Here is a 14,378-nt window from a genome sequence, read left to right as displayed (position 1 = left end):
ACTACATTCTGAGTTAATGAAAAAAGATATAGCCTCCATTTTCAAATAGTTCACAGCTTTTTAAATGGTAATGACAAGCTGACAGACTAAAATTTGGAGCCAAGAGACTTCTGCACAGTCCTGGGTATGGAGAAGGGTGGGTAATGCTGGGATCATAAACACCTCTTGGCAGCTTGAGCTAAGCGTTAAAGGTTAAATTTGAATGAAACAGGTGGGGAAGAAGAATAGGTGTTCAAGGCAGAGGAAAAGATATATGCCAGGACTCAGAGACGTGAGAAACTCTAGGCAGAGCAAGAGCCTTGTAATCTACACCAAAAAGTTTTTAGCCAAAGGTAATGGAGAGCCACTTTGGAAAAGTAACTGCATCATATTTTATCATTAGAAAGATGACTTTGGTGGCTTGCTTGGGATGCAATAAAGAAATTCCAAACTGGACACAGGTAAGTGCTGATACAAGAATCTAGTCAGGATTGGAAAGGTCTGAATTTCTTCAGACTCTTATCATCATTTCCACCCCCACCATCATCACCGCCACAAGAAGATAAACATCAAGCATACATCATCTCATTTTACTCTCACAATAACAATGGTGCCTTTATTATTATTCTTTTATATTTGGGGAAGTAGGTAAGAGACCCGTCCTCAAAAAATGGTAAACCACAGAGTTATTACTGAGCTCAGGAGTTTTGGCATTGGTACTTCACTCTTGGCTGTGTCTCCTCACCACTTCAGATGATTCACTGAATCTGAACAGTGGTCCAGAGACTGTTTTGATTAGGGATCTGCCATCTTCTGAACATACATTGTCAGGCATTAGGCAGAGAGCAGACTTCGACAACTTTTACTTATCTGGAAATCTCAAAAATAATGTACCTGGAAGACCTTATATAGAACTGGAGGACATTATGTTAAGTGAAAGAACCCAGACACAGAGTGACAAATGCCTCATGTTCTCACTTATATATGGAAGCTGAAATAGTCGGCCTCACAGAAGAGAGTGAATAACAGTTAAGAAGGCAGAAAGCGTAGAAAGGAATGGGGTACAGGGAAGCTGAATAATGGGTACCAAAAAATGTTAAATAGGAGAAAAATAAGTACCAGGGTTGGCACCTGCTTAGCCATAGTTCCCAAAATATTGTTTTATATTTTATTAACAACTGGAAAAGAGGAGTTTAAAGGTTCTCAATACAAAGAAATCATGAATGTTCAAGCAAATGGAAATGCTAACTAGCCTGATTTGATCTTTGTACATTGTATATACCTATCAAAGTAACACACCATACTCCATTTATATGTATAATTAAAAATAAACCGAAGAAATATTTTCCATACATCCCTGTGTACACAAAAAAGGGATTAAAAATCCAAAATACATAGTATAAGAAAATATTCTGTGGCCAATAAGTATTCTCTGACTGAAAAATAAAAACATCAAACTTTACCTAGAATCCTAATAGATACTTTATCTAAAAAGAAAAGTCAAAAGTTGCTTATTTGTATGCCCTTAAACTACTGCTCCAGACTTTAGCCTAATAATTGTGTGTGTGTGTGAGTGTGTGTGTTTTATTAACAACTGGAAATTGTGTGTGTGTGTATGTGTGTGTGTATATATATACACACACAAAGTTTTATATGTATATATAATATATATATACACACACACACATATATATATGGAAGTTGTTCTGTTTTGATTAATGCATTATTAAAATAATATTACATTTATATTATTAATTTATATTATTGAAATGTTGGCTACTCAATTTAATATTTCATTATTTTGAATAGATGTAAAGGTGGTTAGTTCTCTTTCATAAACATATTTTAAGTAACAGTTTCCAGATCCACTCATCCAAGAAAGAACATCATTATTTCTGGCAAGGATCCCAGAGAGCATGTCCATAACTCAAAAAATTAAATATCATTTTGTTTAGGACAAACCATGGTAATACTGTCAAAAATCCTAAATATGCACATGACCCCAAATCAATATCAGGAACAAGAATGGATACAGCAGGTAACAATCTATTTTCCAATTTAAAATAGACATAATATTTAGAAATGTATTCATACATCAGTAGAGGAGATAAAACCAACCACAGATAATACATGCTATTTGCACATCTTTTGTAGAACTTAAATTTGCCTTTTATTGCACAGTAATTATTTGACCTCTTCTATGTTAAAGAAAAATCCTGTTACATGTTTTTTAAAGAACCAGAAAGCTAGATTTAATGAGAATCCAAAAGAAGAGTAAATAATTTCAGTCCTTGTTAATGTAAACAATTTTTTAAATGCTGACGTACAAATAAAATAAATGTACTGAAAGTTTTAAATTATGGTAACACAGATATTTCCTATTGTCATCACTTAATTGTGTCAACCTTACATTCATGCCGGAGAAATCAGATTTAAACTTTATATTTTAAGTGACTTTGACGCTAAAGGGTGATAGAGCTGTCTTAATGGAGTGCAAGCCCACTGAGAGCAGGAAGCAGAGCCACGCGTCATCCAACGCCTGGTCCAACAGCGCCTCCACCTGGCGGTTACTTGCTTGGTGCTAGTCAATGAACAAGTGCACCAAGAGCGGGTGAAAATGAAATAGAAGGTAGAATTTAAGCAATATCCTGGTAATTTAGGCGAAGCTGTTCATTTGTAACAGAGAAAAGAAGCAATATTCAAAAGCCTGGGTTATTAAAATTAATTGTCCCCTCTAATTGAATTCACAGAATAACTTGACTTAGATTTGTGGAATAAATTGTCTCCAATTACAGACACAATAATCTGGTATGGGCACAGTGCCAGAGCGTACACTGAGTCACTGTGATCATTCAGACTTAGCAGTGTATTGTTTGACTTTGTGTTCATTCCCAATACATAAGATTACTTTTCCCCTTTTAGAAATTGTATTTGCTCATCCCCATTTATTCTAAGCAACAAATGAGTTAAACATTATGTCCCTAATTTGATCAAGACAAAGTATAAATATAAATAGGAGGAATAAGTTTAAGAGATTCAGTTAATGTGATATATCAACACATTTATTAATTAGTTAGATTTGGTTATTTCACAATGTATATAAATATACTTAAAAACATCATATTGTACATGATAAATATATACAAATTTATCGTCAATTAAAATGAATATAAATAAAATTGAAGTTTGTTTTAGTCCTAATTTCTGGCTAGCAGTTATCTTACCAATGTTACAGGTTTAAAAACATTTGCTAAATTAGTACAAGCCATACCTTAAATGCATTTTTTTACACTTACATAGTTCTCTTATTTGCCTTAAACTGAAGAAAAATGCATAATTTTATCTAGTAGACAAGATAATTGTTCTGTGATATTTTATTCTACCTCATAATCAACACTTTTTTGTCTTAAATAAAGACTAAAATTTATCACCAAACAAAATAAGGAATAATTGTATCCTAAAAAATACAAAATATTACAATATAGAAACACAATTCAGGGAATGTAAACTGAGATCTATTTGAAATTGCTAAATTAAAGTATCTTTCCTCAAATGACTCTAGGAACTTTCTGAAATGTGTGTCCTTATTATTAACTCTTGTAACTTTCATGGTCATATGGTTTTTAATTATTTCACAGCATGGAATGAACTTAATTCTCTAGAGGCAAATACTCATGAGTTTATCTTGATTACTTTATAACCAGCATGTACTTTGAAGAAAATAGCATATTAGTGGAACATTTCATCTAAATAATATCTCAAGTATTTTCACAAATGTTAAAGATTCAAGTTTCAAATAAATGACATTTTACTTTTTCTCAAGTACTTTTGATCGTCTTCTGCAATTTGACTCAAACTTAACATCCATTTTTTATTGGCGCTCTTAGTCTGAAAAGTTCAATAAATTACTTTATTGTCTTTGAATTATGGAAAATTTTAAGAGTTGAATGCAACAAAGTTTAACTTACCTTACAGGAATGTGTTGTCATAAACTCTTCTCAGCACGACTTCACTTCTCTGGTCAAAAGCAATGCAGAGCCTACCCTGTCTTCCCTTCCTCTTCCCTGAGTGCCACTGGGTTGATGGTCCTTCTCTGCCTGTGATAAGCGCTGCAGAAGACGCTCAGAGTTTGTCCTCACTCCTGATGCCACACACCTTTTCTTGGCACTTCATTTAGTCCCAGGGGAAAATTCCTGCAGAAATTTCCTTCTCCATAATCTCTTGACAGATGGCTCTGCTGGCAAGATCCTTAACTCTTAGGAGCGTTGTAATAGGCTTTTATTCTCCCGCATTGCCTTCTCACAGGTTCATTTTTAATTGCACATTGGTTGATGCCTCATGTCTTAACAAGCCAGAACATCATTGCCCCTTGTGACATTCCCAGAGAATCTGCTTTTCTGTTCTTTTGATTTCTATAATTTTGCAAAGCTAGTTTTCTTTTAATGTTTCGTTATTTTCTTCCACCTATTTCCAGAGGCATTTAGAATAAAAGGCTTGAGTGTTTACTTTAAAGCACAAACTAAACAAATATTGAATTGTTCAAATATAAATAAAGTGTTTTTATGGATATTGAAAAACAAAATCTTTTAATTGCCTTTTTTTATTTTTACTTTACATATATTCCTCTGATAATGCCTTTCTTATATTGTTCTCCCCCACCTCTTCTCTCTCTTTCCACCCACTCACCTTTTTATATTTGGGGAGAAATAAAGTAGAAATGTCCTTTGAAATTAAAGAGTCAATCTCCTGCATTTATCCTGAAGAATTAAAGTCATGAAACTTCAGGGATACCTGCTATATTTATAGCGGCAAAATTCATAATAGCCAAACTATAGAAACAGCTTAGTTGTCCATCAACAGATGAATGGATAAATAAAATGTGGTCTATATACACAATGGAGTTTTATTTAACCATAAAGAAGAATGAAATTAAGTCATTTGAAGAAAAATAAGTGGAACTTAAAAGCATTATATTGAGTGAAAGAAACCAAACTCAGAAATTCAAGGGTTGTATTTTTTCTCTCACATGTGAAAAGCAGAGAAAAAAAAAAAGGAAAAGGGGGGGGAAGAAAAAGAGCTCATGAAAACAGAACAGAGAACAGTAGAGTAGAGGAAGGACCGGGGGAGAGAAGAGGGAAGGGAAGGGGGAGGCACTGGCAAATGAAATTGGCCGAATCATGTTGTCTGTACATATGTACAGATATATAACAATGAATCACACCATTGTATGTTATTATAGTGCAGATAAATAGATTTTTTTAAATTAGAGGGTGATTTTTCACTTAACAGTGTTACTTAAAATGACAAAAAGAATATTCATTTATTAATTATTTTTATCCTTAAATATGGTGAATATAGAGATGATCCAAAAAGGGATAGAAAACAAAAATGTCTATGAGTTTAAACAAGAACTTTGAGCCAAATGTAAGAGAAAATAAGGAGTGATGGAAACCATGGCTAACTGGAGCATTTCTGCCTGGTGACAAAGGACAGTGGCTGCTCATCTCTTGCCAGTCACTACTTGGTAAGAATTCAGTTCTTTGTTGTAAGACCTCCATATATACGAGGAATTCTTTTATGTGGATTTTTATCTGGAAAAAAAAAACTCAAGCTTTTTAAATATTTGAGGATACTATGGGAGTTAAGCCCAGCTTCTGTGGTGCGGTCTCAGCCAAGGCATTGCCACATAATGATTCTGATGTATAATAAAAATATAATAAAATAATGGCAGTACAGAAACATTACCTTTCATTAATTGTGAGAAATAAGCTATTTTATTATATGTGGAAATGATAACATAGGGCAGCCAAGTAAAACAAAACCTACCCTAACCCTTAATAAAGACCCTAGGGAGGACATTAGTTAAAGTATAGGTAACTGGTAGGGGCAAAGTGCAGATCACATGTGAATGAGAAGGAGTAGGTTTGCCTACATATAACAACAATAATAATATTTCATGAGGAAATAGTGAGATATTTTATCTAAATTTCTTACTCTCAACCTTGTACAAATCTATGCACTTGTTTTTTTTTCCTAATCACCCAATGCATGTTAAATGCAGAAAGGAGATTTTTAAAATTCCAATAATCTCATCACTCATAAAATGTTAGTCTATAATCCCTGTAATGTGGCTATATATAAATATGCATGTGTATTTATATATATGTATATATATATATATATAATTTTACATGCATGCACTTTTGTGTTATATACATATTTATGATTATCTTACTTCATAAAAATGATATGCTAAGTAGATTATTTGTTAGCCTATTTTCCATTCATTTAATACTAAATATATTATCAACATTTCTCCATTTCAATAAAACATCTTCCATAAAGTTATTTTCAGTAGCTGCATAGTATTCCCTTGTTTGGAGATAACAAAATTGACGAGGCTATACCCCTAGTATGAGGTAAACTTTTCTAGTTTTTATTTTGTTGTTGTTGTTTTCTACAATAAACAAAAAGAATTGTCTTTAATGAACAGCTGTTCACTTGTCTTGGTACATATCTATTATATCTTATCATGTGAAAATATATGAACATTTCCTTCCCCAAAGGCTGTGCCAGCTTATAAGCCTACAACTGGAATAGGTGAACTAATTCTTGCATTCTCAACAATATTGGGCTTAATCATTCTAATTATTTTAGGTGAAAAAAACAGTTGTCATGGTATTTTAAAACTTAAAAATTTATGTTATTTTCACATATGCCAGATAAAATTTCTCATATACAAGCTAAATAATAATTTTCTTTAATTTTTTTTCTCTTGAGTGAATTGCAAGACAGGTTTCTCTACCAGTGCATACATCAGAAACTGACAGGGAGTGATGGGAGCCATCCAGAGATGTCTGTGGCCTGTCCACTGAAGGACCTGGACATCTCTTGGCAGTTCTGGATTTCTCCCTCTTTGTGTTCCCTGTATGTGATATGCCCATAGATCTTCATGCTTTGGTATTTACTAAGGTGAGAAAGTGGAGAAATTTGTCAGCTATAAACTGTTTTCAAGATATAGACTTTAAAAATTAGTGACTGATTGTGACATATATGTAACTAGGAAGAGAAATATGAGGCTAAGACTAGTGGTCATTGAAACCTTCCTCAGCAGGACACGTGATACTCTGAATAAAAATGTCCTTCCATTAAGCACATGCCTGAGAAGGACCTGCTTCAGACGAGCTGCACACATCTTCCATAATTATACTCAGGAGCTAATCTCTCTTCTCTGGCACATATCAGTCCCCTTCATGAAAAGTGATTTCTCTCAATAGACCCAGAATGCACTAAGTGATAATAGACAAGTAAGCTCCTATACTTCATCTTCACATGTGTAAGGTGGGAATAATAATAATTGTAGTATTTGCATTGTACTTGCTCTTGTCAAGACTGAATGTAAATCGCTTAAAAGGTAGCCTTGGCATAGATAAGATCTATACAGATTTTTGTTACTATTATCACCATTATCCCCTATATTTCTCTGATTTGAGGATATTGATTATATTATAATAATTTATATATTTTGTTTCTCTCCAAAGATGAATTCCTGGGGATAGAGTTCTGTTTTCCTTCATTTGTTGCATCACGAAATTTAGTGCACTTTCCAGAAAGTATTAGGCCCTGAATATTTCTTTCAGACTATAAGAATGAGTAAATAGAAGAACAAATAAATACATTTTCAGCTCCATCATCAGACTTAACCTTTTCCTGTCATCATTTCTCTTTCTAGTTTATACCTCTATCTCTCTAATTGGTTATATAGTCTTTAATATACATATACTGCATTTAAATTGAAACCAACAAAGCTTTCACAAAAAAAAATCAATAAAAATATACTGAACCCCACACATAGATAAGACACTCGTTGTTTTAGGGCTGGTTCCCTCAGTGAAGGCATGTTTGTTGCAAAGGATCTATTACCATCTTACCTGATACTCTAACTAGAACAGGCAAAATATTGGTCTTCAGCTTTATGTGAAAGCTCATGATTTAGCTTCTGGATAAGAGCATTATCAAAATGTGTTCATGAGGGACTAAAGATACTGTTTGTAAAATTCTAAAACCATGTGACCTAAACAATTTACTTGCTGTGCTTTACAGACCCGAGGAATTGGCAAAAGCTAAGAAAATTCTGGTGTGTGCTAGATTAATTGCAGAGTGACTTAAATTTTGAGAAAAAAAATCACTTCTCTTTTCCTTCTAGAATCTAAGTGGTAAGGACTATTTGCATCACATAATACAAGTAGTTCTGACTTACTACATAGGTGTCATTAATGTGAAAAAACAGCTTTGTTTCTATGGTTCTAAAAATGACAAATACTGTTTCAACAATAAAGAAAATTCAATAAACAAAGTTTTACACAGTTCAACTCAATCTCAAATTGAAATAAACTTTGAAAATTCTCTCTTCCATGTAAGACAGAGAGAAGAATTCGGTGCTACCATACCCACATTGCACTAGGCTTTAGTGATACTCAGAATGTGGTGGAATGCTAAGTGTATACTATATGGAGCAAAGGCAAAGCAGTTCTTTTTAAACAATTACTATTTGCCTTTGTATACAAATCAAAGGAGGAAAAGAAAATGTTAGCCAGGTAGTCTTTAAACAGAAGGTTGAAAGCCTATAGAAACAAATGAATAAGTAGTTTTTAGCAATGCTTTTTTATGCCTCCAAACTATGTCATTCTATGCCTTTTATCACATATTATCAAATGTAATTTGTTTTTATCTTAAACTCTATTAAATGTCAGGTAAAATAATTCTTCTTGTTGGTATTTAACTAGAATTAGAGGATTGTAGATATTGAAAGAACTTGGACTGCATCTGATTCAATTTCCTCCTTTTAATTGATGAGGAAGGAGGGTGAAAACCAAAATTATTAAGCAATTTATCCAAGATTTCCATCACTAAATGATACAATCAATATTCAACTACTCAAGTTCAGTGCATCTGAAATGTATATTAAAAGTTTTTTTCCATAAACAGAGATAGGCTTTGATTTCATAGATTTGAAAAACTCAGTTCATAAATATCTAAACTTGACCTGCACATGGCATTTTTTTTAGAAACCACTATGGAAAATCATATACCATCCCAACATCTCTAGGGATCTATCTGCCACACTGAATAAATTAGAAAGGGGTAACTGAATTTGAATTTGAAAATATATCAAATGAGCACACTCTGATCCAAGACTACCATGCAACCACTTATTAAAGTATTAAAATAATCCCATACTAACTCAAGTTCCCATAGTACATCCTACACCTCTGCTGAGAACTAGGCCTCCCAGTAATTCAGTAATCCAGGTGTTGAATACTGGCCTGAGAGACCCAAATCTTTCTCCAAGTGTGGTTTCCATTCTGATTGTCGGTGCTTGTGGTTGTTAAATATGTTAGTATTACCCCCACAACAAACCTGTCTTCTTTATCCTCCATAAATGCTAAACAGCAGAATTTGCCTCCAGTACTCCATCAAACCCTATTTACCTGAAAGTATATTATGCATAATGAATAATTGTTCCATTAATTAATAAAAACTGAATAATTAAGTAGCTAATGATACCATTGAGAAGTCAATGGAAGTGCTACTCTAAAAAAGCCTATGATAACTATTAAAAGATGGGGAGTCAATTCCACTTAGAAATAACATTTAAAATCCAATAGTGCTGGATTTCTGCTGTAAAAAAACATTCTCATGGGCTCAATTTTGTGCCCCTAATAGTGATATCAACCCAAATTGACCCTGATTCAAACCAAGAGTGCAGGGAACAAGCCAGAGTCATCAAAGGCTAAGCAAAAGTCCTACTCCAGGCTCTAAAATTGCCCCTACACCCTGTAAAAACAGCCCATCAAAATGAAGAAAGATGTAATTTAAAAGGCAATCAAAGCTTGTGGTGGAAAGTAGTTGATGAACCCCCCACACCCTGAAAAAAAAAAGAAAGATAACAGTTGAACCAAGTCTGTGTTGAAGATTAGACAGAAACAGGAAATTAGAACTCTAACAAAAATCTTAACATAAAAGGCAAACAAGCACAGAACAAATAAAATAATGCACAACAGGAAGGGATCTGAACCAACACAAACAACTGCAAAGGGTCTTATTGGCAGACTTTCAGACACAGAGTCTGAAGAGGACAGAAACATTTAATTGTTGAGTAATATTCCTTAAATGATGTTTTACCTCAAGAAATCATATCAGTGAAGAATGTGCAAATGGTTGGGCAGCTGCGTCCACCCCTTCTAACCAAAGCCCAGCTGCAGGAAGAAAAGCCAGAAGCACAGAAGAGACAAAGAATAATGAATGAGAGGATGAAATCCAGAAAAAAAGAGGAAAATTAAAATGAGACAGTGAAAAATTAAGCTGCAACTCAGAAAGATAGACCAGGAAAAAAAAAGCTTTAAACAAACTGTAGTAAATGTAATTTAGAATGTTTTTCAACTCAACTATTGAAAACAAGTCTTTCTGAAACTAATTTGTGAGACTGGCAGATCCTTGATTCTTGTCCCAGTGGTGGGATGACCATGCGCTGGCCATGTGGGCCCTGGGCTGCCAAGTGCTATTTTCAAAGAGGGCATAACAGAAAACAGGTGAGTATTCTACCATGTTCCTCTCTGATATCTGACAGAAATAAAGTACAAAATCTCTATGGTGCTCTGATTCAGGAAAAAGGAAAATACATTATTTGTATTCAGGAAAGCATATAGAGAAGTTTAAGATTTTATAGCAGACAAATGTAGACTATGAGGCAATCCAGCACAGTGGATGGGCTCAGCTATCAGACTTCCTACATTTGAAACCCAATCTCTACTCCTGGCTTTGACCTTTAAGGGCGTTCTCTGGAACTTCAGGTTACTTATAGCTAAAATGATAATTCAACTCATGATGGTTCAACTGCGAATTTTTTTACTATAATGGTGTCTAACTCAAAGAGTGATTGTGAAGACTAAATGATCTAACCCATGTGAAACCCTTTGTGGAGTGCTTGGCAAGTACTCAGTAATTGATAACTCTCTTTTTCTCCTGTGTCTTGAATGTTCTCTCTGGTACCATTCCAAAAAGGTCTGCTTTGATTTCTTTTATGTTTGTGCTTTGTTGATAACATTTATAATGTGTTTAATAAATCAGCAACTATTAATAACCTATGATCCTGTCTACCATCAGTCAATAAATTACTGTATATTGAGAACTTTTTCTGGGCTCAGATTATAATGGATAATCAAATAGAAAAAAAAAAAAGTGGACATTGCCCCAAAGTGATTATTAAGTGAAACAATCTGTGATCAATTCCACAGACATCTTTGTGTTGAATAGGAAGTACAAAAACCTAGATTCAACCAATGTTAAAGTGTAGGTGAATCTTTGAGGACTGGGATAGTCAGAGAAGGCTCTGGGGAAGACATAACACGTGCATGGTGGACATAATACGTATACGCACTGCGTAATGGGGCATGCTTTCTGTTAAAGCAAATAAAGTTCACAGAATTATGGGTGAATATGGAGTAAAATTGGGACTGGTTTGACTAACATGAAGTTTCTTGGAGAAGAAAATGATAACGCACTTGTTTCATCAAGGTCTTTAAGAACTAGAGGAGTTTTTACTCAAAATAGTATCAGATATAGATTGTGAAGTGAAATGATGATACCAGTATTGAGTAATGATGGACCTTGCTGAGTTGTGCAGGCAGATCAAAGTCAAAAGAGTGGTATAGGAGGTTTGGAGGATGCTGCAGTTATCTAGTATGACATGATGATGTACCAAGTAGGATTTAAAAAGAGATGGGGGTTTCATTTCTGGCAAAACAGAAGTCACTGGAGGGTTTAAGGAGAGTGATAAGATCTGTCTAGTGGCATTGACTGTTCATTTAAGAATAAATTTATAAGATTAGCATGGGCAATAAGGACACATTATTTTAAAAGTTCAGGATGAGGGCTGGGGTCGTGGCTCAGCAGTAGAGTGCTCACCTAGCACGTGCGAGGCCCTGGGTTCAATCCTCAGCAACACATAAAAAAAATAAATAAATAAAATGTATTATGTCCAACTACAACTAAAAAGTAAATATTAAAAAAAATGTTCAGGATGAAATGATAGTGGCTACTGACCTTGCAATAATGGAAGAGGTGAGAAGTACAAATGGTCCCCAACTTAATCATGCTTCTACTTAGAATCCCTTTGATGAAGATGGTGCAAGAAGTGATAGGTATTCGCTAGAAACTGTGCTTCAAAGTTTTAATTTTGATCTTTTCCTAGGCTGGAGATATGCAGTCTGAAACTCTTTGAAGATGCTGGGCTGGGCAGCAGCAGGGAGTCACAGCTCCCAATCAGCCACAGAATCCTAGCCAATACCTCTGATGAGCTATGATGTTCTGTAGATGAAGTGTCTCAAACACATTTTCAACTCCAGATATGCAGTTGTAATCAGTATGTTGTGAACAGGCTCCTTAGGAGAATATCTGAGTCAGCTGCACCAGACTCTGCCTGGTTTAATCCTCTAAGGTCACAGTCTTGAAATTCTCAATGAGTTTTAAACAAATGATCTCACATTTTTATTTTGCACCAGGCCCCACAAGTTATATGGGCAGTCCTGATTATGAACATAGAGCTGACAGGATTTGAATTTGAGGTGTAAGAGAAAAGAGACAAGTCAATGATTACTCCCAGGTGTTTGTCCTGAGCACTTGGAAGACTGAATTTAGCGGGATGGAAAAGGTTAGAAGGCACAGAATTATGAAGGAAGTATCAGAAGCTCAATTTGGAATATATAAAGTTTGAGGTGTCTATTAGGCATTCAAGTAGCGATGTGTGGGGTTTAAAGAAGCTTTTTGAATTGGAGATATCATTCTGGAGTACTCAACATTTTGGAGGTATTTGAAGCCACAAAACTGAAAGAGAACATGAACAAGGTATAAGCATGAAAAAGCCTAAACACTGAGCCCTGAGGGTTTCCAATCTGTAGGCATCAGGCAGTGGGGTAACAGCAAAGGATGCTAAACAGGATCAGACAATATCAAGTCATGACAAAGAATGTGCTGAAAACTAAAAAATGCAAAGGTATCAAGAAAATGCTGATGATAGCTCAAATAAAATGGGATTTGAGCACTGAATTTACAACATGGAGGTCAAAAGTGATAAGGGCTGTTTCCACCGAGGAGTTGGATTCAAAAAGAGGAAGAAAGATGACTTGAAAACTATACACATGAGCAATTCTTTAAGGAACTTCACTTAAAGGAATACAAGAGAAAGGAGTTGTAGCTGCAAAGAAAAAAATGAAGGTTGGTACTAGAAGGAGGGTAGGAAAGTTAGAAGGTTGGAGGTCACAAAATGTAAGTGTGATTGTAGATTATAAGCATGATCTCAAGTACATGGAATTTGAGATTGTGATGAGCCATTAAAATGGAAATGTCCAGTAGGCATCTAGAAAGATGGGAGTTGATGTCTGAGAAGACAGAATTGAAATTATCCATAGTTTAGATGTTATTCACACAGAGGTGCAATTTGGGGCTGTAAAAATAAATTAGCCTGGAAGAGAAGTGTAGAGAACAATAGCAGATTGAACAAACCAATGTTCTGAGGAAGGTAGTAAAACAAAATCAAAAGCACTGGGTTACATTCTCGACCCTAACTCCAGTTAGGTAACTGTATTTCCATTTGCAAATTAAAGTAATTATCTGAATAATTAAATAAGCACACAAAACCTTTAGTCCAAATTAGCTAGATATCTTATACAAAAGAGCTTCTATTATATATGAGAAAGTCTATTATTGGGCTCATTTTGTCAGCTTTTTCTCAGTCTAAACAGACTGGTTACAGATGATTTACATTCTTTAAAGGAGATTATTTAAGAAATAAAACAAGCTAGGAATTGGTACCTGCTAACTGATATAGAGACCTTCACCTTTTTCTTAGATTTCCTTAGACCTAAAATTGAGATTTTTAGTATAAGATGAAAAATCAAACAAGGCAACATAGTTTGGGCTAAAGTGTCCAATCTGTTAAAATGTATGTAAGTTCCAATGAAGGAAACTGAGCAGCAATGATTGCCTTTCACCAAGGATTCAGCAAACTCCACACAGCTCTCACCTAATGGGCCTTGTAACCTTTAAAATAAAATTAAAGGGGTAATAGCTTTCTGAGCAAAAACTTGCCACACACATGCACACACAAGAGAAAATGAAGGCCGGTCTAACAGCCCTAGAAGTGGAATGAAAACAGGGCCTTGTGCATTGCGAGAAGCAAGTCAATCACAGAAGTCATTGAAAGGACGTGTATGACATCGATTCACACCTCAGCGGTCGCACACTGCTTAGAGCAAATGGTACAGTTCAGATTTGGGGCGTTGGATGCTCATGTTTTCCTTTGTTTTCAAAGATGATCATGCTGACAATGATTGCTATCT

Source organism: Spermophilus citellus, assembly GCF_964194105.1.
Source record: "Spermophilus citellus genome assembly, chromosome: 1".
Taxonomy (NCBI): Eukaryota; Metazoa; Chordata; class Mammalia; order Rodentia; family Sciuridae; genus Spermophilus; species Spermophilus citellus.
The sequence above is the reverse complement of the archived record's forward strand: the minus strand, read 5'-3'. Positions refer to the sequence as shown.